Here is a 25,343-nt window from a genome sequence, read left to right as displayed (position 1 = left end):
AGAGCAAGGAACTGCTAGCATCTCAACCTCAATTTGTGTGTTTCTAGGAACTTGTCCTTTTCATCTAGGTTACCCAGTTTCTTGGGTGACCGTTGTTTATTATATCATCTTTATTTCTACAAGGTTGATAGTAAAGTTTTTGTACTCACTTCTTACTTATTTCATATATTCTTTATTTCTTTGTCAGTCTAGCTAATGGTTTATTAATTTTGTTGATGAAGAAAAGCAATTTTGAGTTTCACTGATTTTATTCATTGTTTTTCTATTCTCTATTTTTGTTTTTCTCCACTCTAATCTTCATTGTTTTCTTATTCCTGTTAGCTTTGGGTTTTATTATTTCTTTTTTTTTCTAGTTCATTAAAATGTAAAGTTAGTTTATTCATTTAATATATTTCTTCTTTTTAAACGTAGGTATTTACAGCTACAAATTTTCCTCTCAGCAGTGCGTTTGCTGCATCCCAAAGTTTTAGTATATTGTGTTTTATCTTTCATTCACCTCAAAGTATTTTTTAATTTTCTATGGATTTCTTGATTGACTTTTTAGTCAACATTAGTTGTTTAAGAACGTGTTGTTTCATTTCCACATATTTATGAGGTTTTGTTCCCGTGTTACCTCTTTTATTGACTTCCATTTCAATCCATTACAGTTGGAAAATATTTTTTATTACTTCAATCTTTTCTACATTTAGATAGCTTTATTCTATATACTATCAACTATGTAACTTCAAGAATTTTCTTGAAAACTTTAGTAAATTGTAATCAGTGAAATCAGAAAAACAATCAAGATTAGCTGAATGATATACAGCCACAAATGCAAAGAAATGCATAAAACTAAAAGAAAAGAAAAACTGAAATAAGTTATGATAACATAAAGAAGAGGTACAGTATGAGATAAAATATGAGAGGATGATTCCAAGTGAGACTAAGTTCCTTCCAACTCATGACAGAGTGGTATAATTAAAGTTCTTTGAATTTGATGATACTTAGAAACTCTATGGAGGTCTTACATTTCCTGTCAAGATGGAGTAATTGGAAACTGATTTACTCCACTATCTAAAATAAGTGGAAAAAAAAATACTAGACTGTATACATGAAACCAAGATTTTCAGATACTGAACAGTTGATGTGCAGAACATCCTACCACTGTCAGTAGGGAGGGTATCCCAGTTGCAGAATACAGATAGAGAACCCAGGTGGAACCCAGAAACTATCTGTGCTAACAAAACAGAACTAGAATGCTGAGACTGGACAGCACCCAGAGATGTGAGACAGAGTATCAGAAAGGTTCCCATACAGGAAAAAAAGAAAAAGAGGGACGCCTGGGTGGCTCAGTCATTAAGCATCTGCCTTCGGCCCAGGTCATGATCCCAGGGTCCTGGGATCGAGCCCTGCATTGGGCTCCCTGCTCAGCGGGAAGTCTGCTTCTCCCTCTCCCACTCCCCCTGCTTGTGTTCCCTCTCTCTCTGTGTCTCTCTCTGTCAAATAATAAATAAAATCTTTAAAAAAAAAAAAAGAAAGAAAAAGAAAAAGTGCTCTAGACATGAGCAAATGGTTCCTCTTAAGTGTTCAACTGAGTACTGATCAACACAGGCATGTCAGGAAAGAAGGGCCCCAAAAGAGGAGAGGGAATAATCTGTCGAAGTCACAGAGAATTGGAGATAGTCTGCGTCCTCCTCAATGATAATGGGAAAATATAATTCACAAGTATAGAGTAGCATAGTCGGGAGATTGCCACATGTTCTCAAATAGTCATAGATTAAAAGTTTACTCCCATTTAATTATTCTGAGTTAAAAAGTAAACTTCAAAAGGATCAGTTTCCAAAGATGGAGGACAGGCAATAACTGATTTTAAGGCCTTCTAAAATTTTATAGTAATAAAGACAGTGTGATATTGGCATAAAGGTAGATAAATAGGTCAATGGAACAGAATAGAGTCCAGACTCACAGGTATATTATTCAAATGATTATTGACAAAAGTGTCAAAGCAATTCTATGTGAAAAGAAAATCATTTTAAGAAATGATACTGGAACAAGTGGAGAGTTCTATGCAAAAACAAAAACAAAATTCACTGACCTTGGCCTTATGTTATATACAGAATATTAATTTGGAATGCTCACAAACAGAATGTAAGAGCAAAAATGATAAAAGAGGAGAATATCTTAGTGATGTGGATTTGGTAAAGATTTCCTGGATATGAGTCCAAATACTATAAAAGAAAAAAATCAATATAGAAATTTATCACAAAGAAACACTCACACTTCAAGAGACGTTGTTAAGTGAAGGAAAAGTCAAACTGAAGATTAGAAAATGTTTGCAAAACATACATCCAACAGATTTGCTGCTAGAATATGTAAAAAACTCTTACATTTCAGTAATATGACAGCACAATAAAAATGGGCTAAACTGTTGAGCAGAAACTTTGCCAAAAAAGGCACAAATGGCAAATAACACATGAAAAGTCACGGCAATATCACTGTCAACAGGGAATGCAAATATAAACCACTATTAGATATCACTATACCTTCACTAGCATGGCTAACACTAAAAAAGTCTCGCCATACAAAGTGGTGCAACCGGAATCCTCAGGAACTGTTAATTGGAATAGAAAATAGATCACATGCTTAGAGAAAGAGTTTAGTAGTTACCTGAAACATTTAAACATACCTGATCCAATGACCCAGGCTGTATATTTATCTAAGAAAATGAAAATTTATATCCACACAAAGACTTATACATGAAAGTTTATAGCAGCTTTATTTGTAATAGCCCAATACTGAAAACAACAAAATGTCCATTGACAAATGACTTGTTATCTATACACTGAGATAATATTCAGCAATAAAATAGAATGAACTACTAATATATGCCACAGTATAGATGAATCTCAAAGTAATTGTGCTAAGTGAAAAGGACCAACCAAAAAAGCGTACCTGTTGCATGATTCAATTTATATAAAGTTCTAGAAATACAAATTATTCTATAGTTATAGATCGATAATTGTCTTGGGTGAGGGGCACAGGGAAGGAGAAGAGAATGGAATTAACTAAGGGCACAAGGAAACCTTTGAGGTTTATGAATATGTTTCATTATCTGTGATGGTTTCACAGGTATATATTTTTATAATATACAAATGTATATTTATAAATTCATCAAATAAATTTTCTCATGAAATTTATGCTATATATATATGTATATGCCAAAATTTACCAAGAATACCCTTCATATGTAGTATGTGCATCCTAATATGCATCAAGTATACACAATAAAGCCATAATGAGAAAAATAAACTATTTAGAATATTAATTATTAACTTAAATGCTATGGTTGTAGAAAGCATGACAAGGTCTGGATTGAAAAACAAAGATATATTTAAGTACTGTGAAGACTAAAGTCGTCAGATGAAGTGGAATGACAGCCGAAAAATCAGAAAATATTGAAAATGAAAGTAAATGACTTTGTAGGAGAAAGATATTGCTAAGTTTGAAAGAATGAAGGGGAAACAAAAGGAGTGAAGATTTTACCTGTTCATTAATGAGATAATTGACAGAAATCCTTAATTTCCTCACCCGAAAATGGATTAATACCTGTATTATTCCTTTTGCTAAAATTAGCTAACATAAGTATTTAACATCTCTGTTATAATCAGAGAGAGCAAATGTTATCACCATTGAACATGAAGGTACCGTTTATATAAAAATCCATTTTTAAAATTTATGTATACATTTAGTTGTTTATACAGGTCAACCACTACGAATATTTACCTTATTTAGGGTCAAATTTCTTAACTGAATTAATTTTAATGGTAGCAGTTTATTTTTGTGATATACTGTGTGTTTAAAGTCTCTTTAGCATGCACAAAGTGAATTTAAAACAATTTCAGTGAATTACTGTCTGATTAGTTAACCTTAAAAGCAGGTTCTTTCAATGAAATGCTAAGAACCTAGAATCTCATTTTACCAATTATACAGTCATTAGATCATTAAACACTTTGCTATCAGAACTATTTTTAGAGCATATTCAATGATTGCTTTCAGTATCTGGGCTTTGCCTCAACATTCATATTCCTCCGACTCTCCAGGGCGTTCTTTATTATGAAGCAAAGATACAGTGCAGTTGCATAAATATTTAATAAATAAACAAGGTCAATGACAGTTTGAATTAAAATGGAAATAAAATACAGGCATACATGAACTAAGGTGACAATTGTACCTTAATAAAAAATACACTCAAACTACAAATAATGGAGAAAAGAACACTTTACATAATCAAATAAACGCAATTCATTCATTCATTCATTTATTCAACAAATAGGTTTGGCAACCACACTAGACACTTGGGTAAGTCACTAGGGAAATGGAAAAAGAACAAAATTCCTGATTTGGAGTTTATACTTTAACATCTGAGACTGACATATATATACATATATATTCCACAAAGTCATAAATTCCATAGGGAAAAAAAGAGAACAGGGCAGGGAAACAGGAACCAAGAGAGTAAGCAAGGAGGTAGAGTGAAATTTTGGAGAGGCTGGTGACATGATCGCCACTGAGAAGGTGACATGTGAGCAAAATCTTGAATGAAGCAAGGGATTTAGCCACAGAGATACTCAGGCAGAGTGTGGCTCCTGCAGCATTCAGAGAGAGCGAAGATGGCGGATGGCTGGAGAGGAGGAACTTTGAGAGAGTAGTAGATGGGGAGGTCAGAGAGGTAGGGGACACGATCGGGTAGATGTTTGTGTACCGTTGGCTCTTTACTCTGAGTGAAATAGGAACTGAGTGAATAGGTTTTGAAAAAGAGGGCAGTAACTAATTTCAACTTCGAGAAGATTCTGGCTGCATGGTTGGGCCTAGAATGTAGAGGGACAGGAATGTCCCTTGTAAGTAGGAAGTCGGGGGCTATTGATAAAATCCAAATGAAGGAGAGGATGAGGCTGACACCACACAGTAAATGTAATGAAGGAGCTGAATTCTGGATATACTTTGTAGAGTACATAATCTTTTAGGATGGATTGGGTGTGAGATATGAAGGAAAGGTCCGAACTAAGGAGAAATCCATAGGTTTTAGCCCAAGACACTACGGAGGGATGGAAATGTTACTGATTGAGATGTGGAAGATTTGGGACGGAGCAGGATTTAGTGCCCACATCAGGAAAGCCTCATGGCGACTTCCGTTCTACTGGGTCGATACCGAAGGGCCTGCACCCGACAGCTGATGGGTACACAAAAGAGAACAAAACATAGTTTCAGCCCCTCAGAGGATTCATAGTCAAGCGGGCCCATTGTTTTTTGGTTTTGGGTTTTTGGTTTTTGGTTTGTCTTTTTGTTTGTTTTTATGCAGATAAGACCAAGTCCATAACTTTAGTTAGGACACTGCGGGTTATACTGGAGTAACAGGTCTGCGAGGCGATCTGGGGACCACATTAAAACAGCAAGGAAGAGCTATTGATATAGGAAGGCTGGAAGGAGGGATTTTCACTAAAGCAAATTAACTTCTTGTCAACTGCCAAAACCAAACCAAACCAAACTGAGCGTATGGTTGTTAGTATACTGAGGACATGTTATACCAGTTTTTGTACGGCATGCTGAGAGCTAGAACTTCTTCACTGGTGCGTATGAACCATTAATAGTCATGGAGAGGTGTGTGGGGGGGTGGGGTGGGGTGATGTTTTGTTTTTGTTTTTGTTTTTTGTTTTGTTTTGTTTTGTTTTTTGTTTTTGCCCCTTCTCATCAAATTTCAGGCATGTCTTATTTTAGATGGAGTATAGCTTTTATCTATAATTTCATCCTGTAAAAACATGTGAAGACAACGTTCATTCTGTGCCAGAGGATGACCAGCGACCTTGTTTATAAACTGCTCCAGTCCTTGCTTCCTTTCTTCAATAAAATTATTATCAAATATTCCATCATCTCCTCTAAAAGGAAGCTGATGCAAAAATGCTCCCTGGAAGGGAGCGGGGAACTACAACCTTGCTCTCTCTTTCTAATTCACTTCTCAGCCATTCAAAGTCACTGTATCTTTTTCTAACGGTAGATTCCTTCAGCTTGAAAATACGCAGATTTGTATCGATCTCGAGGAAGTTGCTGGGCGGCCCATAGGCAGTAGGCATCATTCAGGTTCTGCGGCTTGGTGATCAGCCGCGGGGTGTCCACCACGGTCTCAGCCATTTCTCTACTGCACCTGCCGCCCCCAAGCGGACCCATTGTTATACAGGGAACTCTTCCATCCAAAAAGAAATTGCCTAAGGGGAGCTTATGCCTAATTTCTCTAACATCACCAAATCTCGGACTACCGAAATGTGCAGAGTAAAACGTGCAGAAAGTTTCAAACAAATTAGATCTCTTGGCCTGTTGGGTAGCAGACGTAGGGAGCCAATACAGTTCATGACTAATATGAAACAAGAAAGTGTAACATGAAATTAACATTCTAAACTTTTAGAAGTCCTTGAAAGTCTTTATTTTACGTATTCAAGTATTAGTGGAAGGTAAAAATATCATTTCCCAAACTGGGCTGCGCGCTGAGCCAACATCGATGCGTTGACGCGCTCGGCTCCCCGGAGGTCGCGGTGGGTCTGCACAACCGGCTGGGCTCAGCCGCATCTGGTGTTCCCGGACCTGTGCAAAGGAAAGAGGCACTGAAGACAGAATTCAAAACGCCCATAAGACTTCTGGTAGCAGCATACAAATTACGAAAGGAAACAGCAATAATCTGCCCTGACTAAAGTTGGATGCTACATTTTCAAAGTGAGAATGTGTGAGCACATGCTAGGGCAGATTGAAAATCATCTCACTTCATGGGGGGCGGGGGGGGGGGGGGGCGGAATACCTGGCTTGTTCATAGACTGCCATTGAATAAATTGAAGTCTGGTTCAGAAAATGTGTTATTTACCAAAATGTATAAATAAGTGCTTAATGTGAGAGACAGAGACTAAAAGTAGAATTAAGAATTTGTGAAAATATTCCTCCCTTGGTTATTGATCAAGCTTTGCAGCCAGTATGTATGTTTTCTGAAGACTTTAGATGAAAGACACTATGGGTTTGACAACAACTGCAGTGTCTATAATATAACATTTTTGCTTGTTTGTTTCATGGAAGAAATCCAAGATTATAATACATATTTTGGAACACAAAGAATAATATAATTTATTTTCCAGGATGGAAAGTAAATCATTTTTAATCTCCTTTCTTAGGGTTAACCACTGCTAATATTTTGGTGACTGTCCTAAAATGACAGTGTAAATGTATATTTTGGAATAAATGTAAACACACACCCATGCACATGCAGACACACATTAATATTTACCAATTTCCCTCAGAGGTGACTTGGAAGAAAAGAAAACTTATGGTTGAGACCACATATTGATGAAAAATGTGATAGTTAAGGCGAAATGTAGGTTCTAAAATACACGATGTTGTTTTCAGAAATATTTTAAGGAAGAGTATATCTGTAAAATCAGAAGGTGATAATCAAAAAATATTCAATCAAAATTATATTTTTCTTACAAAATTTCTGACACATACTATGCATCAAGTGAACTAAAATTCAGTGTTTTACATGTCTTATCAGCAATGACTTTTTATGTATGATTTTAAAAGGTATGCTTTGTATTGATGACTCATTTCATCTAGTTAAAATGTTATGATTAATATACGTATATATGTGTGTATATGTGTGTATCCTCTTGCTAAGTATTTCTTTCAGTCACTGATGCAATGCTAAGAATGACCTAAGATGATATTCATAACAGCAAACATTATATGAAGAGTTTAATATATGCCAACGACTTTTCTATGTGCTTTCTTATTTGTCAACCAGCGTGAATCTCACAACACCTCAGCGAGCTGAAACCTACTATTATTACCACTTTTCCAATGAGGAGAAATGAATTATGGAGATGGCATGTCTTACCCTAGTTTACTTTTGGTCACACAGAAGGTAAGTGACACTGGGTTTCATGCCCTGGCTATTGCGCTTTGCACTTTGTGCCCTTAACTGCTGTGTGCCCTTACAGTCTCAGCCCATAGATTTCTGTTTTTTATATGACTAGGGATTTTTGAATTACATTGGATAAATAGGTATGTTGTAAATAATCACCATTACTCTTAACTTAAAGAAATCTAAATGTTTAGCCTAAATATTCTCTGTGAACTTTTTTTCAGGGAATTTATATTACCAACTGCTTTTTACAATTATTCAACAGATTTACATTTCTAATTCTTTCCTAAAATTCCAGAAAATTTTCCTAGATTTTAACACCCCTGGTATGGGCAGAAACCTACTATTATTACCACTTTTCCAAAGAGGAGGTGAAAAATAGGTCATTTCTAATTCAGTTTTTCTAATAGCAATTAATAAGTCACTACATTAGCTGATCTAGTTCTATTATTTAAGAGACTACTGTGTGTCTCACCCTATAACTGATCCTTGAATAAATGAAATGCATCATTCTTTCCCTGGAAGAATTTACAAAGTACATAGCTTACGTTCACTAAGAAAAACTTCCCATACTAGAATTTCTCAGCTTCTTTTCACCATGTGACACACAGCGACTTTCATCAGGTCCCACATTGCAATTAGCCTGCATTGTGGGTGGTAAACAACTCCTGATTCACTCACTAAAACATCCAAAACTTTTTTGGGGGCGGGGGAAAGGGGATACTGTGAGAAAGTTATCAACATGTTAGTGAAAGAGAGCATGCTCAGTACAGAAATAAGTTTAAATGTCCATAATAATCTTTTTCTTCCTGAAGTGTGTCATTTTTAAGCTTTCTTAAAGAATTAGTTGCAACTATTCACATCTTGTCTTAAAAGAATTTTTTTCTTCCATCTCATATAGTCTTTGAAGGCTTATATAGTCATGGAAGGCTTTATTGAGAAGATGGGCTTCGAAGGATGTATACTTTTATTCAACTCTTGAATAACATTTTATGTTTAAGTTACTATGGTCTTATTTCAATAAATCATTCTTCCTGAATTCCATTGATTTCCCAAGCAACATTAAAAGCAGCCTACATTCATTTCACCAAGGGCATCCCTTGAAGTGGTCAGATAGCTCTCTATTCAAAGTTATACGGTATTGTATGAAATTGGTGTTTTCCAGTTAGAAATAACTTTCACTCTTTTAGAAGACCATATATCTCACTAACAATGTATTGATGTTTATTTTTGCTACATGCAAATAGTCAAATGTAAATCCCCCCCTCTATTCTCTATATTTTATCCATCCCTAAGGTTGTTCACTCTCTATTGGCAAGTAATTATTAACCACCAATAATCAACTTTAAGCTAGTTTTCACAAAGAAGCACTCAATTACTTTTAAAAAAAATTGTGTATATCCTAATTACTTTGATGCTAATAGAACATTTATTTTTATTACAAACAAGCATTTGGAAATTATACATTTTTAGATAAAAATCACCTTTTCTAATGAAAGAAACTGTTTTGCTGTAATGTTTTGACTATTATAACAATTAGAAAGGCACATCTAAAGATTTTATATCTGTATCAAATTGTTTCTTATATATTTAGCAGTTTCTAGTTAAAGGCAAATCTAGAAAATCAATAGGATCAGGTCTACATACTCTTCTTTCTGCAATAATTTAAAATCTGTTTGCCAACTTTTTTTTATTGACAGTTACATCTTAGTGTCCAGTGCTTTGTTAATGGAACTTTTTCCAATTCTAGAATTTTTGGTGGATTTTTTTTGTAGGAATTAAAAGATTTAAAGGATACTATTCAAGCTAGCAATGATCATCACTCAGTACAGTCACCCCAATTGCAGAACATTACCTGGTGCTGTCTCATCCAGGCTGATATACCCCAGGTTGGACTTCAGCATCATGTACTTGCTTGAACTCTTACTGACCCACGTGCTCTTTATGTCCTTGGGAAGCAATCAGATTGTGATTTGGGTTTCCTGTTGGGACCCAGTATTATATAAACCTCTTACCTCTTTACCATTTTAAGCAATGGACAATTTTGACAACATATTCATTAAATATTATGGCCTTTGAACTCAGGGATAAACTAAAGAGCACGCTCCTTCCTTAAACCGAATTTTATGGACAGTTACAGTTTCCTCTTTAAACATAACCAAAGTCTACATGCCTTTTGACTGTCCCTCATGGTTCTATTTTTTGATATCGTAGTTAACTTCTGTTTTTAAATAATTGCAGTGTTTCAGTGTTGAAATGCAAAGACCAGGTGACAGACTATTTCAAGGCTTATACTTCCATAAATTTGTAAACTTGTGATATAAAAATCTGGATTCTCATCTAATAGAAAATAAGCCTTTGATCTTGGCATTATGTTGGGCAGGGCTCCAGTCTTCATTTTTATGTAGGCCTCTATAAATGATTTTAGGATAATAAAACACAGTTTCAAATTTTCATGAGAGTCATAGGAAAGCAACAAGAGCAACAAGTTTCTATAATTCCTAATCATTCTCCTTATATGATTATATCCAAAATCAATATTGCCTTTTATTATTAATGTAGAATACATATTTTTAAAATAATAAAGTAGAGTAGTTTTATTCCTCAACAGTTCCAGTCTCTGACTTCATGTTGTTATTGGCAATAGACAACATAATAATAGTTCCAAGTATTTTTTGGGCAATTAGAAAGTATACTACAATTTTAGGCTATGTTTTTTAATTCATCTCAATAAATAAGTGTCTCCATTTACAATCTAGGTGCAATACATGACATGGAATAAAATGTCAAATAAAAACAATCTCACTTCCCTGGGACTTAGCAATATTCTAGGTAGTAGAGCAAGGTTAGAATGTGTGCTGTATTGGTAGCTACATTTCACATAATTGATTTAAAGTTAAACTTATTATATATCAATCATGATTATGTGAAGGTGATATCAATTATGATTTTTTTAAAATTTTTTTAAGATTTCTTATTTATTTGACAGAGAGAGATCACAAGTAGGCAGAGAGGCAGGCAGAGAGAGTGAGAGGGAAGCAGGCTCCCTGCCGAGCAGAGAGCCCAATGCGGGACTCGATCCCAGGACCCTGAGATCATGACCCGAGCCGAAGGCAGCGGCTTAAACCACTGAGCCACCCAGGCGCCCTCAATTACGATTTTTTAATGATGATTTATGAAAACATGATCTTTCATGATTGCATAAAGATAATATTTAAACTTCCCTAGAAGGGATGCCTTCATGACAGTAGAGTCATTTGAGGTGGATGTGAAGAAAGGATTTCAAATATGGAAAGAACAGCAAAAACGAAAGAAGTGGGAAAGTTAATGGCATCTTATGAAATATTTAATTAGAGATGATGCTATATGCAGCAGAACAATGAGAAAAAAAGAGACTTCAGTTTTACGTTAAAGAAATATTATTCCCACTCTTGATTTGCAACTTGGAAACAAACAAAAAAAAAAATCACATTTAATTTCATAAACAATGAGAATCCAATTCGGTTTGAAAAAGAGCATGTTGGAGTTAGAGTTGTGGTTAGAATCAAAAGTAGCCCAATAATAATAAATGTGCTTTTGTAGAGCGAGGAGGTGTTGGTGCCAAGAGATTATTTTTATGATCTAGAAGAGAAATAATGAGAACTTGAACTAACTCTGTCAGAGAGACTGGAGAGAAAGGGAGGAGGTGTTGTTTTTGTTTGTTTGTTTTGTTGTTGCTTGTTTGTTAATAGAAGAGGTAGACTCTACAGACAAGTACTTAAATTGTGTGAGGCAATATCAAATGAAGATTTACAGATAATCTGAGGCACTAACAGTGGGTAACAGAAAATTCTGCTACTACCACAGAACTGAGGAAATCAGGAGCAGGAACAAGTTGTGAGAAGATCAGCAGAGCTGATTTTAGGGGTTGACAAATTGTCCACGTTGGTTTTGCAGAGAAAACTTTTGGAAATGGAGATCTCAAGTTCCAGAGAAAGATGACAGCAAGCAGATTCAGGAATCCTCTCAACAGTGGTCCAGGTGAGTCTATACCGACCTCCTTAATGCCAACCCCCCTTCAGTACTCCATAGAACATCCTCCATCAATACATTTATTATAGAGTCATCCACACATTTTCTTTTTTAAACATTTTTTTTAAGATTTTATTTATTTATTTATTTGACAGAGAGAGAGAGATCACAAGTAGGCAGAGAGGCAGGCAGAGAGAGAGAGGAGGAAGCAGGCTCCCCGCGGAGCAGAGAGCCCGATGTGGGGCTCAATCCCAGGACCCTGAGATCATGACCTGAGCCGAAGGCAGCGGCTTAATCCACTGAGCCACTCAGGCGCCCCCACACATTTTCTTATTAGGATTTTAACTCTACTTAAAATGGACATTATTCATGTCTCTTAGTTCAGGGCATCTTGTAGGGTTGTTGTCTGTGACCTTAAAATAGAGAAAATATTACCCCTTTATCAAGTCACTTGAAGCTTCAAGGATGACATGATTCTTAGGAACACACTCTGGACTCTATACTCACTCCATTCTTTCTAAATTGATAATGTGTGAGTAGCAACCCTACCACGCCTATGATGTAATTGTGCATTCTTAGTAAATGAGACAAGATTAAAGCACTATTCAATAGAAGGGGTGATTATGATGTTCTCTCTCTACCTTTATCTTCATTCCCATGTGAAAAATTCAGCCAGCTGGCTGGTGGGGATATTATAGTCTAGCTGCCTGGCCTCACATGGGCTACTCTTGTAGTTTGGTAAGTTTGGACATAGCTTTCAAGTGTAGGTACAAGCGAGGCATGATGCTACTGTGCCTGTGAGCATGGGCTATGAGACTCTGGCAAGGTAACACTTACAATGTGCCCCAGTTGACTCCTCAGTAGAACTCAGATGATGATAGAACCTCTTCATTGGGTTGTTGGGACTACTAAGTGCTTAGACATATTAGCTATGTACTATTAGTGTAATGAGTTCAAATTTTCAGCCTCAAAGATGTATTTGGAAAAAAATGTAATATTTATTTCCTTAAAAATTAAAATTAATATAGCTCTGCAGCCTTATTTCCAGTTATCGGCAAATTTCTTAGCACTTCAAGGCGATAGTCACTCCAGTTTTAAAATGACTTCTATTCAGGATTTTGATCCAATTAAGATTTTACACCTGGTTCCTTTGCATTTTCTCATCTCTGGTCCTTAGTTATGGTCCAGACATCAGGTTAGAGCTGTTTGGTCCCCATGGCTACAGGCCATCCTGCACCCTGGCTGCTCTCTGCTCTTGTATGACACGTTCATCCTGGTTCTCGTTGTGCATTAACATCTGCTGCTGACATCCATGACCTCTGTGGCCTCTGGGCAAGAAGTTCATAGTGTGTCTTCATTGTACTTACTTTTATTAATGGGCTAATTTTGCTACAGTAACAACAACAACAACCACCACAAACCTAAATCACAAGGACTTCTGACAACAAAGATTTACTTCCTGCTGGGACTGCATATTCATTGAAGGTCAGTAGCAGCATCATCCGAAGTCAGTCTTTATTCCAGGAAATCCTGGAATGTATGTCTGAATGAGTGGCTCCTATCAAAGACTTGCCGAGTCTCACAGTAGAAGGAAAAGAGAGACAGTGGAACCGAATATAAGTGGGTCATAAAGCTCCTGTTAAAAAGTGCTTAAATCACTTCCACTTTCATTTCATTGACTAGAAGGAGTCCTATGGCCAAGTCTGATTTTAACAGTGTGGGGAAATATAATACTCTACCAGGAAGAAGTAACAAATTTTTAAAATAATATAATCTATCTCAGCACACTGGTCTTCTCTGCACACCCCCCCCCCGACCACTTTCTGGCATACCATATCACTTTCAGGCAGTCGTAGGCATTTTTCACATGTGGGGAAGGTGAACAGGACATGAGACTGCCCTCACTCACATCGGTCTGGACACACTGGAGGGCAGAGTTCCGGATACACAGCTACCTGGTATCAGACCTCCAAATACGTTCAACATTCAGTGTCTAATGTGGTTCTAAACATAGTAGACACTCTAACAGTCCAAACATTTGCAGGGCCCAAAGCAAGAATACAAATGGAAGTTCATATATTATATGTCTAAATATTTTCAAATCATGACAAGCTAGGAAACTACTACATAGGATACATTCTAACTTTCCACATAAATCCTAATTAAGATTGAGAAGACTAGATGCTCCTCAGAACATAACAGAACAAAGACAGTTTGCCCAATCCCAGATGCCAGGTCCACTTGGATGGACCTTTTCTTTTCACCCTCCTCCTCTCTGTGCACCCAAAGGGCCTTGTGCCTTTACATCATTAACACATTCCCAGCAGCCTTTCCATGCTAATCCATATTCCCACGTTGAAGGGTGTATTCACCACCAATAGCCTAGTCAGCTTTCAGGAAGGCAGATTTGGGAAAAGACCCACAGAAGCCTGAGAAACAATTTCAGTGATATTTGGACTGGAAATTCAGATGCCCTGAAACCTGTAGAACTTTCTAGAAGGGCTTATAGGAGTTATGGACAGTCCCTACTGCTCACCTATATGGTGGGGGTACCCAGATGAGAGCCAAAATGGGGCCCTCTAACTACATGACGTAGGATAGAGGGACCCTCACTTATGGTCAAAGTCAAAATAAACTTTAGATGTTTAGGGGACATAGGCATACCTTACACAAATTACATTCACATATTTGTGTATGTCAGTAATAGAACCTAGTTATACCAATTTTCTAAAAGATCATTTTTTTTATTTTTTTATTTTTTTTTTGTTTTTATTTGTTTATTTACAGCATAACAGTCATTGTTTTGACATCACACCCAGTGCTCCATGCAGTACGTGCCCTCCCTATTACCCACCACCTGGTTCCTCAACCTCCCACCCCCCCGCCCCTTCAAAACCCTCTGGTTGTTTTTCAGAGTCCATAGTCTCTCATGGTTCATCTCCCCTTCCAGTTTCCCTCAACTCCCTCTCCTCTCCATCTCCCCATGTCCTCCATGTTATTTCTTATGCTCCACAAATAAGTGAGACCATATGATACTTGACTCTCTCTGCTTGACTTATTTCGCTCAGCATAATTTCTTCCAGTCTCGTCCATGTTGCTACAAAAGTTGGGTATTCATCCTTTCTGATGGAGGCATAATACTCCATTGTGTATATGGACCACATCTTCCTTATCCATTCATCCGTTGAAGGGCATCTGGGTTCTTTCCACAGTTTGGCGACCATGGCCATTGCTGCAATAAACATTGGGGTACAAATGGCCCTTCTTTTCACTACATGTGTATCTTTGGGGTAAATACCCAGCAGTGCAATTGCTGGGTCATAGGGAAGCTCTATTCTTAATTTCTTCAGTAATCTCCACACTGTTCTCCAAAGTGGCTGCACCAACTTGCATTCCCACCAACAGTGTAAGAGGGTTCCCCTTTCTCCACATCCTCTCCAACACACGTTGTTTCCTGTCTTGCTAATTTTGGCCATTCTAACTGGTGTCAGGTGGTATCTCAATGTGGTTTTAATTTGAATCTCCCTGATGGCTAGTGATGATGAACATTTTTTCATGTGTCTGATAGCCATTTGTATGTCTTTGTTGGAGTAGTGTATGTTCATAACTTCTGCCCATTTTTTTTTCCCCTTTTTATTAATTTTTTCAGCGTAACAGTATTCATTCTTCTTGCACAACACCCAGTGCTCCATGCAAAACGTGCCCTCCCCATCACCCACCACCTGTTCCCCCAACCTCCCACCCCTGACCCTTCAAAACCCTCAGGTTGTTTTTCAGAGTCCATAGTCTCTCATGGTTCGCCTCCCCTCCCCAATGTCCATAGCCCGCTCCCCCTCTCCCAATCCCACCTCCCCCCATCAACCCCCAGTTTGTTTTGTGAGATTAAGAGTCATTTATGGTTTGTCTCCCTCCCAATCCCATCTTGTTTCATTTATTCTTCTCCTATCCCCCTACCCCCCCATGTTGCTTCTCCATGTCCTCATATCAGGGAGATCATATGATAGTTGTCTTTCTCCGATTGACTTATTTCACTAAGCATGATACGCTCTAGTTCCATCCACGTCATCGCAAATGGCAAGATTTCATTTCTTTTGATGGCTGCATAGTATTCCATTGTGTATATATACCACATCTTCTTTATCCATTCATCTGTTGATGGACATCTAGGTTCTTTCCATAGTCTGGCTATTGTAGACATTGCTGCTATAAACATTCGGGTACACGTGCCCCTTCGGATCACTATGTTTGTATCTTTAGGGTAAATACCCAGTAGTGCAATTGCTGGGTTATAGGGTAGTTCTATTTTCAACATTTTGAGGAACCTCCATGTTGTTTTCCAGAGTGGTTGCACCAGCTTGCATTCCCACCAACAGATTAAAGGCATCCAAATTGGTAAAGAAGAAGTCAAACTATCACTCTTCGCAGATGATATGATACTATATGTGGAAAACCCAAAAGACTCCACTCCAAAACTGCTAGAACTTGTACAGGAATTCAGTAAAGTGTCAGGATATAAAATCAATGCACAGAAATCAGTTGCATTTCTGTACACCAACAACAAGACTGAAGAAAGAGAAATTAAGGAGTCAATCCCATTCACAATTGTACCCAAAACTATAAGATACCTAGGAATAAACCTAACCAAAGAGACTAAGAATCTATACACAGAAAATTATAAAGTACTCATGAAAGAAATTGAGGAAGACACAAAAAATTGGAAAAATGTTCCATGCTCCTGGATTGGAAGAATAAATATTGTGAAAATGTCTATGCTACCTAAAGCAATCTACACATTTAATGCAATCCCTATCAAAATACCATCCATTTTTTTCAAAGAAATGGAACAAATAATCCTAAAATTTATATGGAACCAGAAAAGACCTCGAATAGCCAAAGGAATATTGAAGAACAAAGCCCAAGTTGGTGGCATCACAATTCCGGACTTCAAGCTCTATTACAAAGCTGTCATCATCAAGACAGCATGGTACTGGCACAAAAACAGACACATAGACCAGTGGAACAGAATAGAGAGCCCAGAAATCGACCCTCAACTCTATGGTCAACTAATCTTCGACAAAGCAGGAAAGAATGTCCAATGGAAAAAAGACAGCCTCTTCAATAAATGGTGCTGGGAAAATTGGACAGCCACATGCAGAAAAATGAAATTGGACCACTTCCTTACACCACACACGAAAATAGACTCCAAATGGATGAAGGACCTCAATGTGAGAAAGGAATCCATCAAAATCCTTGAGGAGAACGCAGGCAGCAACCTCTTCGACCTCAGCCGCAGCAACATCTTCCTAGGAACAACGGCAAAGGCAAGGGAAGCAAGGGAAAAAATGAACTATTGGGATTTCATCAAGATCAAAAGCTTTTGCACAGCAAAGGAAACAGTTAACAAAACCAAAAGACAGCTGACAGAATGGGAGAAGATATTTGCAAACGACATATCAGATAAAGGGCTAGTATCCAAAATCTATAAGGAACTTAGCAAACTCAACACCCAAAGAACAAACAATCCAATCAAGAAATGGGCAGAGGACATGAACAGACATTTCTGCAAAGAAGACATCCAGATGGCCAACAGACACATGAAAAAGTGCTCCACGTCACTCGGCATCAGGGAAATACAAATCAAAACCACAAAGAGATATCACCTCACACCAGTCAGAATGGCTAAAATTAACAAGTCAGGAAATGACAGATGCTGGAGAGGATGTGGAGAAAGGGGAACCCTCCTCCACTGTTGGTGGGCTTCTGCCCATTTTTTGATATGATTATCTGTTTTGTGTGTGTTGAGTTTGAGAAGTTCTTTATAGATCCTGGATATCAACCTTTTGTCTGTACTGTCATTTGCAAAGTAACCTCTTCGATATCAGCCACAGCAACTTCTTTCAAGATATGTCTCCAAAGGCCAAGGAAACAAAAGCAAAAATGAACTTTTGGGACTTCATCAAGATCAAAAGCTTCTGCACAGCAAAGGAAACAGTCAACAAAACAAAAAGGCAACCCACGGAATGGGAGAAGATATTTGCAAATGACAGTACAGATAAAAGATCATCTTTTAAGGTTATCTGTTTTTCTCACTTCTATCCAGCTACAAACACAGATTCCAGTATGATCACCCTCACCTAATTTCTGAGCCAAACTCACCTAGTCAGGAAGGATTTTCAGCAACCCTGTTCATGTTACAAAGTATCTATTCCTTTTGGGAGAGAATCCCTGAAAGTTTCTTATAAGTAATTGTTTCCATTAACACTCTTAAAAAGACAGCATTATTTACAAAATTGTGTACTCTTTTAAGACTATATCTACTGTGTGAAGTAGTATCTATTTGCCTTTGCAAATAAACAAAACACAAATTCTGACTTTTTTCTAAGAACATGATACCAATTTATCAGCAAAATAAATTGTCTGTGTCAATGTGATGGATCACTAGAGACTCATCTGCCTTCCTTGGCATAAACCCTGCTTTGAGAGAAGGAGATGACTTTTGTACACAGCTAGCCAAGATTCAAAGGCTGTGCCTCTGGCCAAGGCAAAGAGATTTTACTCTGGGTGAAACTAAATGAGACTCCAACTGTGGCCTCACCAGTACAGTACCTAAATGTCAAGTTCTCTGCTCCCAATCCTATCACCACATACCATTTGCCTAAATGAGTAAGTGGCATATCTGGCTAGGTTGGTAAGTCTTTGGAAAAATGCAGAATGGAAATGCTTTTCAAATGTGAGTTGTGACATTTGAATTAGAATTCTGCTTGGTATAAGAATTTCCTTTTTTTCGGGATGCCTGGGTGGCTCAGTTGGTTAAGCGGCTGCCTTCGGCTCAGGTCATGATCCCAGCATCCTGGAATCGAGTCCCACATCAGGTTCCTTGCATTGGCGGGGAGCCTCTGTCTGCCTGTGCTCACTTGCGCTCTCTCTCCCTCTTTCTCTCTCTGACAAATAAATAAGTAAAATCTTAAAAAAAAAAAAATCCTTTTTTGGTTTTTTTTTTTTTTTTTTTGGCTTGTCACTCACTGCAAAAGCAGTTTTTAAAAAACCTGACAATTTGTTTTATCTTATATGTATTTAATTTTTTGATTCTCAAACAGGGAAAACATGAAACAGGAAATCTCACATGTAACCAAGCTGAAACAAGAAAGACAATTACTTTTCCCTAATGAAATGTTCTATTTCCTTGGTTTGCTATTTCATTAATTTCCCTACTTCATTTTATGCTGATCTAGATTTTAGTAGTTTTCCCTGAACACAACTTGAGCAAAAGATGTTTGGATTAACTCAAAAAATCATTGTGTAACTACGGTGTGAGAGGTCCTTTCTCATGAACTGGATAATGGTAAAAGGCAATCCAGATTTTTACTGTCACAGGACTTTCATTTTAGAGCTAGGATGAAGACAGATTAAAACAGGTAAAGCAGTAAATATAAGAATTAAACATAATTATAGTTATGATCAAGAAAATAAAAAGATACATGTAACAGAGAATGACTAGGGGCCATGTAACCTACAGAAAGTCCTCTCTCAAGAGATAATATTTGAACTGAGAACTTACTGATGAAAAAGATGAAACAGTCAGTGTGAATATTTAGGGTGAAATCAAGCAAAACAGCCCAAGAAAGTGACCAGTTGAGTGTGTTCAGTATTGGAAAGGGAGTCATTGTAATGGGACCACAACAAACAAAGGAAAGAGTGATAAGAAATGAGGGAGGACCAATATCTGTGGGTGAAATTAATCACCACATTCTAAAGTATTATAAGGCAAGTTCACTGTGTTTTTAGTAGGAAGTCACTGGAGGATTTTCAGCTGAGGAGTAATATGATATGAAATATGCTTTTAAGAGATTAGTTTGGTTGCAGGGTATAGAATGTATTGGGGCCAGGGTGATAGAGTAGTTGAGAATGAAAGCAGGGAATCATTTAGGACAACAGTATAACTTGTAGCCTGGATCCCTTACTAGATCCCTTTGAGTCTTTCTATTAAAAAAAAAAAAAAAAAAAAAAAAAAAAAGACATCATCTTCCAGACTCTATGTTCACTCACTTTTCTTCTTGGCCTTTGACTTTGTTCCTAATTTGAGGCTCCCTTATTTCATGGTCTCCTTCTCCCTTTACCTAAGCTATGTCATGAAGTCACTTTTGTTTACTACAAATATTCAGAGTTCCTCCCCGATTCTGCCCCTGACTCTGAGCAGAGGAATGGAGAGAATTCTCTTCCCTGCTTGTGATCTCTCTCTCTGTCAAATAAATAAATAAATTCTTAAAAAAAAAAAAAAAATTCTCTTCCTGGGAAAGCCACCACAGCACATGGCAGCTGCACTCAGAGCTGCCACCTTGACGTCCACATGACGACAGTAATGACTGAAGTAGCCCACTATCTCCCGGAAGTTGATAATATGTAGGTATATTGCATTTTTACTCGTTTATAGCTTAGCCATTATAAGTTCTTAAACTGTAATTGATGTGAAAACCAACTTCCTGGACATGGAAATTCATTCAAAGTTATAAAAAAGCAAAAAAGCCAATTTTTTTTTTTTTTTCTGATTCTCCTTCACCCCAAGTTATTGGACACTGGCAGCTGAGTAACATTAAGAGGATTAGAAACATGCATGATCTTCCGTTTAGTTTTCTGTCCTTATCATATATGTCAGACTAATTTCTGGAACATCATTTTGTTGTCAGTTATTAATCTTTCAAGGTGCAACAATTAGTGGTTTGGGTTCGGTGAATAATTTCTCTGATCTTAAAATGTTCTCTAAGTGTAGTGGCTCACATGTGTTTCTAATTTCATTTCTGGCTGGGTGTTTTAGTCTCCCACTTTGGTTGAGCCTTGATGGGACCCAACTCTACAGAACTATTAGTGAAGAGAAATCTCTGAACTTAGTGAAGGGAGAGAGTTATTTCCCATTGCTGAGAGGTGTTGGGTGATTTTTCATATTTCCTTTCTTCCAAAATCTCACAATTGTGATTTCTGTGGTTTCAAGGGATGGATGTTCACAACAGAAATGATGGGGTGGTTTGAAATGAAAGAGCCATAAATAGAAAGAATATTGCCATGTTTTCTAACAGATGCTCTCCTGGCTTAGAGCTCAAGGTTATCAAATTATTGAAAGGAGCATTTGTAGCATCATGTCTTGATGAAGAATAGAAAAAAGAAAAGAAGAGAAGAGAAGAGAAAAGGAAAAAAGAAAAGAAAGGAAAGGAAAGAAAAAGAAAAGAGAAAAGAAAAGAAAACCCTTAGGCTCTCTTTCTGAAATACTTTGTGTATTTAGAATTAAATACTACATTTGAGTGGGCCAATACCAATAATGGTAATATTTAAAAAATATGTGGAAATTTGCTTGGGCCACAGTCATATTAATCTTCTTCCTTTCTTGAGATAATTGCCTTATTCTTGAGATTGAGTCCAGATAACCAAATATTCACTTTATCTTCTCTGGGAGGTAATACGTTTGTTTTCATTTTAGCTACAGGCAATTTAGTACATGTCGGCCATGTAACAGATGTAAACTTTGCATGTTTTTTTGTTGTTGTTTTGTTTCTTTCTTTCTCAAACTCTTTATTACCTTCATACCAGTCTTAAAGGGGGATGGGCAGATTGCCACTTGGAGGCATCCAGCAAAGTAGGCAGGTCACCTGAAGGGCGAACTTTGCCCACACAAAAATTCATCTCACATTAACAGTGAGCATTCGGGCATCATCCCAAATCATTATTTTGTTAACTCATAAGTTTAAGGCATTGAACTTTGCATATTTAATACTCAGCAGCCCACATCATTTTGTTTATACCAAATCTTAGTTCTAGAAAAACCTGTGGCTTCCATGGCTGAAGATGTAGAATTGAATGCAAATACTGTCATGGGGGTAATTGTGGATTATATTATATATTGATGAAATAGTTCTCAATTTTCCAAACTAATTAATGCAGTGGAAAATCTTGGAAGCTGTCTGTGGACTTGGGATCAATTTGCTTCTATTGACCATTACTTCTACTTCAGTCTAAGTCTTACTTCAAATGACCTTTAAGAAAGAAAATCAGTGTCCATAATTTATCAAATGCAAGTTCTTTTAAAACAATGAACCAGGATAGTTAAAATTGTGTTGTGTTAATAAATACCTCTAACATCTCAGTGTCTTCAAACACATGGCTTCTTCCTGGCAACTTTGTCTGAGGAATCAGTCCTTGAGGGAAGGCAAGACAAATGCCTGTTGAGCTAAGGAAGGAAAGAGAAGAGCATGGCATTCACTCTCTGCCTTGGATTCTGATAGTTAGAAAATATGGACTGATGTTGGTATTCCCATCCTTCCTGATACTTGCAACCCCATGAACTGATTGTCCCAGCACACATCCTAATGCTGGTAGAGACAAAGCACTTAGTGTAACTAAGTCTCTGAGATTTCCTGTGGGAAAACCAAGTTTATCTGCCACTTTCCTGGCATCTTTGGACTTCTGCTTCTCTGCGAAATATTTCCACACCAGAAAATTGAAAAAACTATTTAATAATCATTCATTTGGAAGGTGGATCAGATTGAAAAAAAAAAAAAAATGTCTGAATTGTGCCTTCACTTTGCTCAAGGGAATTCCTTGGCCCACTCCCAAGCATTCTGTGAGCATCCTCAGATTTCACCAAAAAGACTTTAACCATAATCTCAACTTCACTGTCTGTTAGGCAGATATGTCTATCTTCAACTGGTAACATTGGACTGATGTAGTTCAGACTCCCACCAAGGGTATAAGCTTGTGCTCATTTCTACTTAAACTTACCAAGGACTCGGCCAAGTGTTTTTCTTTCTGACTTCCTTCTATCCTTCCTTCTTTTCTTCTTTCTTTCCTTTCTTCCTTCCTCCTTCCCTTCCTTCCTTCACTTACCTTTTTTTACCAGCTCTGTTGAGGTACAATTTACATATAATAAACTGCACATATTTAAAAAATACAATTTGATGTGTTTTGACTTATATCAACACCAGTGAAACCATTAGTATAAGCACAGAATGGACATAGCATATCCATCACTCCCAAAAGTTTTCTAGTGCCCTTTTTTACCCCTCCTCTGGTTCTCCCCTTCTCCCATTCTCTCCTTTCTATCACTACAGATTAGTTTGCATTTTCTTGGATTTTATATAAAGGTAATCATAGAATGTATACTCTTTCTTTTGTCTAATTTCTTTCGTTCAGCGTAATTATTTTGATATTTATCCATGTCATCATGTGTGTTAGTGGTTGGTTGTTTTTTTTGTGTGTGAGTAGTATGCCATTACAAGGATGTATATCCCTGGCTATGAGTTGTTCCTAGTTTGTTTTTTTCTTTTTTTCAGTATTACTAATAAATCTTCTGTGGCTATTTGTGTACAATCTTTGTATGAACAATTGCTTTCATTTCTCTTGGGCAAATATCTATGATAAGAATGATGGGATCATATGGTAGGTATATATTTAATTTTTGTAGGAAACTATCAAACTGTTTTCCGGAGTGGTTATACTATGTCACTTTCTCAAAAGCATGGAATGAAAGTTCCAGATTCTATACATTTTCATCCAACATTTGATATTGTCAATCATTCCCACACTTTAATACATGTTTTCTGATGTTTCCATATGGTTTTGGTTTGCATTTCCCTAATGACTAATGATGTTGAACATCTTTCAATATGCTTATTTGCCACCCATACATCAATTTTGGTAAAATATCTCTTCAAATTCTTTGCCCATTTTTTACTTGAATATTTTTGCTTTCTTATGATTGAGACTTCCCCCCTCAAAATTGTTAGTTTTGAAATAATTACAAACTACAGTTAAACAAGACTTTTAAAAAATACACAAAGATGTCATGGTCCTCAACAATCTGAGGGTAGTTTGTCAACCTGATATCCCCCACTGCATCAATGTGTATTTCCTATAAAAGGAGATTATCCTATATAAACATGATACAACTATCATCAAATTGGGAAATTAACATTATATATTATCACCACTTAATTGCCAAACACCAGCCAAGTTTTGGCAATTTTTCCAAATATTGTTGTTCCAATTTTTACCGATTGTTCATAAAACATAAAAATCCATTTCAGAATCATACTTTGCATTTAATTTTCATGCTTTCCTTATTTCCTTCAGTCTGCAACATTTCGTTACTCTTTCTTATATCTTTAGGACTCTGGCACATTAAAAGATTGCCGGTCAGTTATTTTGAAGAATGTCCTTTATTTTAGGTTTAAATTCTGATGATATATTTTTTATAGGAATATCTGGAAGTGACGATGAATTCCTATCATTGGATACTATTAGTTCCTTAAGACAACTTTACTGAGGTTTAATTGAAAAGCAATAAACTGTTCCTGGTATACAATTTTAAATGATTTGACCTATGTATATACTGTTACTACAATCCAGATAATGAACACATCAATAACTCTCCCAAAAGTATCCCGAAGACTTTGTTTATATCTCCCTCCAACCTTCGTCCTTCATCTCCCAAACAACTAATCGGATTTCTGTCACTGTAGATTAGTTTATATTTTTTAGATTTTTATTTAAATTTTATTTAAATGTAATATTGTTTGTCTGGCTTCTTCCACTTAGCATAATTATTTTGAGAGTCATCCATGTTGTCACATGTATCAATATTTATCCCTTATTTTTAAGAAGTATTCTATTGCATGGTATACCGCAGTTGTTGACACTTGTTGATGGACATTTGGGTTGTTTCCAGTTTTTGACTGTTACAAATAAAGCTGCTATGAACATTCATGCACATGTCTTTGTGTGGACGTATGCTTTTATATCTTTTGGAAAAATACTTTGGCATAAAATAGCTGGATCATATGGTAGGTATATGTTTAACTCTTTAAGAAATTGCCAAATATTTTTCCAAAGCGGTTGTGCCTTTTTACATGCACCAGCATTTAATAAGAATTAATATTGTTGGTTCACTTCCTCTCCAGCACTTGATAAGCACTTGATAAGCACTTGATAAGACTTTTTAATTTTAGCCATTCTACAAGGTGCGTAGTAGTATCAGTTTCAGTTTGCATTTCCCTAATGACTAACAACATTTGGGGTTTTTTTCATGTCCTTATTCATCATCCTTATATCATGATCTTTCAATGAGTCACTCAGAATATGCTTGCTAGCAAAATTTCAATGCTGTAGTCATAAGAATCTGTGGCTCTGTCATAGTACTTATCTTTTTTTGAGGGAGGGTGGGTCAAGGCATCTGTATTTTCTGTTTCTAGCCATCACTACTTACCTGTATATTGAATAGTCGAACACCTGGTACACCCTTTTGCTTGATGCCTTCCAAAATACAGTTATACTTGGGGCACCTGGGTGGCTCAGTGGGTTAAAGCCTCTACCTTCAGCTTAGGTCATGATCCCAGGGTCCTGGGATCAAGCCCCA

General features: G+C 36.8%; 1 non-coding gene and 1 pseudogene across 1 annotated transcript; both read right to left on the bottom strand.

The window, feature by feature from the left end:
• Window positions 1-5,724: 5,724 nt before the first annotated feature.
• Window positions 5,725-6,165, bottom strand: LOC123955145 (annotated as a pseudogene).
• A 15,371-nt stretch (window positions 6,166-21,536) lies between these two features.
• LOC123927701 lies at window positions 21,537-21,686 on the bottom strand. Its single transcript, XR_006815513.1, has one exon. It is a non-coding gene; the product is annotated as a U12 minor spliceosomal RNA (small nuclear RNA).
• Window positions 21,687-25,343: the final 3,657 nt, after the last annotated feature.

Source organism: Meles meles, chromosome 1, assembly GCF_922984935.1.
Source record: "Meles meles chromosome 1, mMelMel3.1 paternal haplotype, whole genome shotgun sequence".
Taxonomy (NCBI): Eukaryota; Metazoa; Chordata; class Mammalia; order Carnivora; family Mustelidae; genus Meles; species Meles meles.
This window is presented reverse-complemented; position numbering and strand designations above follow the sequence as displayed.